The sequence below is a fragment of the Pygoscelis adeliae genome, unplaced genomic scaffold (genome assembly GCF_000699105.1).
Source record: "Pygoscelis adeliae isolate BGI_AS28 unplaced genomic scaffold, ASM69910v1 Scaffold167, whole genome shotgun sequence".
Lineage (NCBI taxonomy): Eukaryota > Metazoa > Chordata > Aves > Sphenisciformes > Spheniscidae > Pygoscelis > Pygoscelis adeliae.
Window position 1 is genome coordinate 273,966 of NW_008825428.1, and position 6,540 is coordinate 280,505.

A 6,540-nucleotide genomic window follows, 5' to 3' on the forward strand; every position below is an offset into this window, starting at 1 on the left:
ACTTTCAAATACAGGAAAAGTAGATTTTATTAACTTTTAAAGTAGAAGACTTAACTTCTGAAATGGGAAAAAAATCAGTGACTAGGTAAGACAGAAAACAAATAAAAAGAGTTCATAAGCGATTCTTTCTTTGCCCACTGTGCCCTTGCAGGAGAGGTTCTTGTTTCACATGCTGGATTCATTTCAGCTAGATGAGTAATGTTTTGAGAAGTAAAGAACTGCCCCCTAGTACTCATGAAGCTAGTTTTCTTTCCATCATCCCTGGCAGAGAGCTGTGTATCGGCTCTCTGTTCCTTCCAGCAAGCTCTCCTTAAAGCAGAGACTCTCATTTCCTTGCTATGACAGTCTGCTTGAACTAGCCAGCTGAAAGGAAAGGGGACTTCTTGTCATGCTGAGCACCTTCTGTTTGTTACTCAGGTATTCAGGCACTTGCAAGATCCAATAGGCATTCATTGAACTCAGACTCTCTTAATTGTTTTAAGTTGGATTTTGATTAAGAATATAGAGAACACCACCATGTCAGCAAATGAAGAAAGGTCTTTTTCACCTCCGTACTCCTTTCTGGATCAGGCAACTCAGTTTACAGTAGGTAAGACGTCATGTGGAATGGGAATGTCTAGTCACGAGAGTCCTCTCTTCCATTGGATGAAATAATATTCCCAAATATGTTGAATTCCAGAAGCTGGATACATGTACACAAAGCTTAATCAGAAATGAATCCTAATATTAGTAAAATGGGATAAAACCATCAGTAAAGACCAGGAATCATCATCTTGATGAAATCTAAGGGCTCCGAGCCCACAGTAAAAGAGGATGTAATACTTTACACACACAGGAGACTAAACCTGTATCAGCTCTACAGCAAACAGACAAGCACTAGGTTCTCAATTCTTTGTTTTTGAAAACCCTAAACTTAGCTGTAAGTCGAGATTAATTGCAGCAGAAGGACTAGGTATAGTATTCCATGCTATGGAATAAAACATTGAGCCTTAGTGATGATGAAAAACAGCTTCCTTTCTATCAGCTTTTCAAAATTCTGATGTTATCTAGGTTTTTAACTATTTGGATTTGCAAATCCTAAACCAAACCATAACCTGAGATTAATTAAAGCTGGAGGAATAAGCAATACCTCTTAAAGAAACATGAGGCTTACGACATTGTAGAAGCCAGCTCAATTAAAATCTCTTTGAGCCCTACAGTACACTGAAGTCAATTGGGTTCTAGATTGATATGCTATATATATGTTAATGCTATAGATTTATAAGCTGTAAGTCTAAACCTAGTCTTTATAATTATAAAGGACCGATGACCAAAATAAAAGGGGCATAATGATTTAGTCCCAGTAGAGACCTATGCTTTTCCTTCTTCTTCATGACCTGAAGAATTCTGAAGACATTCAAAGTATTAAATTCCAACATTAATCATCCTAGACCAAATTAAAACTGGGCTACCAATCCATGAACACTAGGCAAATCCATGGCTTACGCAGAGACCAATCTTACTGCTGATATTTATGAGTACCACAGTTACTAGGGCTCTCTACTTTTCTCTACAGTTCTTCAAACCCTAATTCTAGCTTTAGTACCAGTTTTAGAACCAGGACCAGTACCTTACTACAAAACAGAATGTAGTAGTTTAACACCAGCCCTTCTTTTACTTCATTCAGCCCTATGTAATACTGATGTCACCTGAGCTCTTAAAACTTTAATTTTGTGAATTCACACCAGCTCTGGGATTAATGTAACCTGGACAACTAATTCCAACTACTCAAAACCAAGGAAGTTTAGTTCCCAATTCATCACTATCTTTTAGCACTATGATATATTAACATCAACTGGATTCCAACTTTTTTAGTTTTGAAAGCCCTAAGCTTCAAATTGCTAAATTTACAGCTGAAGAACCAGCTGAAGAAAATAGGAGGTTTAAGACCCAGTGGTGAGCAGATTTCTTTCACCTCTTTTTGTCCTACAGAGTGCTAAAGTCATGTTTGCTCTGGACTGGTGAGCCTGGAAATCCTATTCCTAACTCCAGTGTTAAACCCATGCTTCACAAAACCAAAATACCAGCCTACACAGCTTAAAAAACAAACAAACAAACAAACAAAAAGAATTACACAGCATTATAGCCTAGCCCTTTTCTGATCTTTTCAAACACTTTAATTGCCCTTTAATTATTTAAATCTAAATGCAGTAGTTCCTCATGTTATAGGCATGAGACTGTGAACTGATGCCTTTCTGCCTGGAGCTCTGTGGATTTGAACTCGATAGTGCGGTCCAAGCACCACTCAGTAGGAAGATAACAACACCTAACGGAGGAGCAGACTTATCCTACCTTGTTGAGCCAGACAAGACAAAAATCCCTGCAGATCTCCATACTGTCATCATTCCACCCTAGGGAATATTGAAGATAAGTGGGATGTTTCACTTTTGTTTGGGATGCACTGCACAAACCATTACCCTAATTTCAATCCAAACCTTTAATCAAAATACCGGTACTGTCCATTACTGTGCAGCTGGTTCTGTTCCAGTTTGCCAGTATGGCATAGAGTAGGATAAATGCCATAAAAGCAAACTTACCTTATGTGATGTTTTTTTATTATTTATTATGCAGACTTAAAGTAATCTATTTGACTAGCCCTCAGCCTGAGATAAATCGGTGAAGAAAAGTGTGATGTGGAAAATGTCTTGTTTCTGAAGTGAAACTAAAATGCTTCTCAAAAGTTGACATACACAGAGGTAATCTGTAAGATCAAAATGTTGTAAATATGAGGATGCCTAGCTCACTCCTGTTTAGAAAATGTATTTCTCATTCCTGCATTCCTGTTGCTTGGGAAAAAAAAAAAAAAAAAATCACTCTTTTCCAGATCAGCTGTCTCTCCCAGTTTAAAGGCTCAGAAAATAACTATTCAAATATTTGGGTGTCCTCCCCCCATTAGTACCTGAAGAACTAGTTGTACCTAGAAACATAAAATAATTTTTTGTCTTTTTTCTTTTTTTTCCCCTATGGAATTGCCTCAGGTTTTCTTTACTATTGCATATGTGTGTATTTAGCGCATATCCACAAATAGCTGTAGCTTGTAGGTCTAATGATGGAGTCGCCTCAGTAAACTCCTCTTTAGGTTCACAGGGCACACAATGGATTGCCAAGTAGCTGAGATTGTTTAGCATTTCATTATACCGATGCTGATATATGACTATTATTTTGACATTGCTGCCTTGAAAGTCTTGAAAAGCACTGTGAAAGGGTACCTAATCAAATAGTCAGTGATATTTTACACAGCAAGAATTCTCCAGGGTAAAAGAAAGTCAATAAAAATAATTAAACTATGAAAAGTTAAATATTCTTGCTCAAATTCTGTCAGATAAAGAGATGCATGCAAAGGAAATCCTAAAGATTTTCAGGGGTTTTGCAAGAGTTTGGTTTAGGTAGAAAAATGCCAGCACTCTCTCAAATGTGTATCTCCTACAAACTACCCCCTTTTCCCTTCTATATAAGGGGGAAAAAAAGTGGACAGTTGTGGTTCAACCCAAGTTTGCAGAGAGTAGGCAAGAACAGTCAGGAAGGCTGAATTGTTTTTTATTTCCCACATCTGCGTTTACAAGAGAGGAAACAAAATAGGGTGGTAAAGGAGTATACATCCTTGACTGCAGGCCAGGGAGAGGATGATTACCAAGTTTTGGGGAGTTGTTCTGTTTTGTTTTGCTTTCCAAAGGCTACAACTAATTGAGATGCTGGGGAGTTCTTCCTGAAGGGCTGTCATAAGGCATTGGGGCCAGATGAGGAAAAGGAGAATGGCCAGAGCAGAGCTTCTACTAATCAGCCTCTTTCTCTCTGTGTAAACGCGATTTAGATAGGGTACAGGTTTTGTGCTAGCTTTTTGTACTGTAGAGAATTTTATTCTTACTGTAAAACCAATGTCAGATCAGTTCATATTTAACTGTCGGAGAACTTGCTTGAAACTGCGCCTGACCCCATTACTGAGAAGATGTATTTGCCCTCTGCCACAGAGGCTCAATGTTTATGAGCCCTTGATTGCCCCTGAGTCACAGGCTGCTATTGTGTTCAGAAGTGCTTTTTTTGAAGCTGCACTTGGTGTAGCAATTGCAACTGTTCCGCCCTCATAGAGACCAAGCCGTAATTATCTTTGCCTTTGCCATCTCTGAGCCAGAGCAATTCAAAGTGCTGATTTCAATCTTTAAAGCTTTATGCAGCTGAATTCCCTACAATTTGAAATTAACTTCTCTTTTCCAAAATGGGAGCTGAGAGACCAGTCCAAAGTACTTGAGATATCATTCCCCATGTGCCTACCTGGCGCTGGTAGCAGGAAAATTTCTCTGGAGGACACTTGACTTCAGTATTTACCTCCAATCTATTGACTTACCCAGTTGATCTATCAGCTCCTGTTTGTTAAATATATAGCAAACGAGTTGAGATCTATGAGGCTACGTTTTGAGGAAGATTGGTGAGAAGAGTGTTAGTGCCATAATGCCTTACAGGGAGATGATGATGAAGATGATCATGTGGGAATATAATTTCTGATTGTCTTATTATTTTATGACAAGAGTTCTCTGACACAATTGCTTGCCGGCAGTCTGATACCAGATTTCTATTTTAGTTTTGGGGAAATAATTCCAAAGTCGAAGGATCCACATTTCTCTTAAAAGAAGACTATCTGATCCAGAGAACTATTTTTTTATTGACAGCTGAGCTAAAACTTGTTTCAGCTTAGCTAGTTTCGTAAGAACAAGGATATGTTAACAGATGACAGGGAGCACTGAACATATTTTGCTGCAATGGTTGTAAGACTGGAAGTTTTTCAGAGCAGTGCATGGTGCCCTAGGCACTGAAGTGTGATTTCAAGTATTCTCTTTTGTGCCTTTCCTATAGGTTAGCAAAATGTAACAGAATATATTCATTTTCTTTAGGATAACATATCAAAAAGATACCCTGGGAAGATTAATCTTTAAATGTGACAGTCAACAATGATTATAACAGCTTTATTGACACTATTTCCGAGAACAAAAATCAAAAGGCAGAGAAAACATGAAAAAAAATGGAGTATTCAGTAACTATCAGAATGACTTTTTCAATATTATTCATGATGTTAGAAACCTGTTTCAGAAGGTAAAACTATATATATCAAGAAGACTTATGAATACACTTGCCTGGACATCTTGGCTCCAACACTTTATCTGAAGTGCTAAGCACCATTACCCACCGTTGGAGAGTGACGGCATATCCCTTTATTCTTCATCTAAAGTACTTACTGTCAGCATAGCATGTGTACAGCAGGAAATCCAAATCAGAAGCCCCTATTTTTTTGTTATCTTTCCCAGCTACTTTTGAGAGATGCTCCTGTCCCACTTACAGGAGGTTAGTGCAATTCACCACCACTGCACTTCTCCAGGCATTGAGAATTAAAGTTTAGAAAAAAGTTTAAACAACCTGCTGCTCTGGCCTTTTCATGACTTAACTCGGCAATCAACCACAATATGGCCATGAATCTGAAAGGTAGCAAATTTTAAACTCCAAAATTATGAAATATTTGCAACGGTACTGAGTAGAAGTGTGGTTTACATTTGTTTCTAGCCCTTAACAGTAATTTCTTTAACGTGTTCCCCTTTTAGCTCTGTTCTGGAATGCTATTTTCAATGCAGTTTACTTTATGAAGATCACTTTGAAGCAGTTTTCACAGAAGGAAAGATCATCTGGCCCAGTGGCACTTGGATAAGGACTGAGTATAATTCCATTTAGGGTCATTGGAAAGTAACTCCGAGGTGCAAAGTAAATCAATCAGCTGTGTTGTGGAAATCTACAAGGCCAGAGAGTTTTGACATTAAACTTTCCAGACAGGTTCATTCAAAGTGGTCATTCCCAGGCTGAATTGGCTTGTACGCGCTATTTGGAAATGTACTTAGTATTTATATACTGCAGTTTGTATCTGCTCTTCCTAACACAGAATGTACTGCACGCTCACTTGGCTGATAGATTTTCTTGGTGTATCTTATAGAAAATAATGATCCAATGTCTTCAGAAGTCAATTTGTCTTTCGGAGGAAGGCCACGACTTTAAGGTCCTTAGGGATAAATGGTGTTATAAAAGAATATTTTACCTTCTGAGAATCTCAGAGTGCTTTACAAATTTAGTGTTACGCTATCCCTCTCAGGTAAACAACTTTTAAAGCAGTTTCTGTAGTTTTTCCAAAATTTTATAAACCCCACCATTCAGCCACTTAGCAGTGCCACCTCTCCTGCACTTTGTCCAGGAATTGTTTGGGGGTTACTTTGAATGAGGGAGAACTGCAGTATATATATGCCTTGCTTGGTTATGCTTTATTATTTTTGAGAAGGAGATGCCATTTTGCTTTTTTTTTTTTTTGGGGGGGGTGGAAACCCTTTGCTGTGCCTTGAAGAATACAGCTCCTCTGAAGAAAAGAAAAAGGGAAGGAAGAAAAAAGAGGAAGATGAAGAAGAGGAGAGGAGAGGAGAGGAGAGGAGAGGAGAGGAGGGGAGGGGAGGGGAGGGGGGAGAGGGAGAGCGG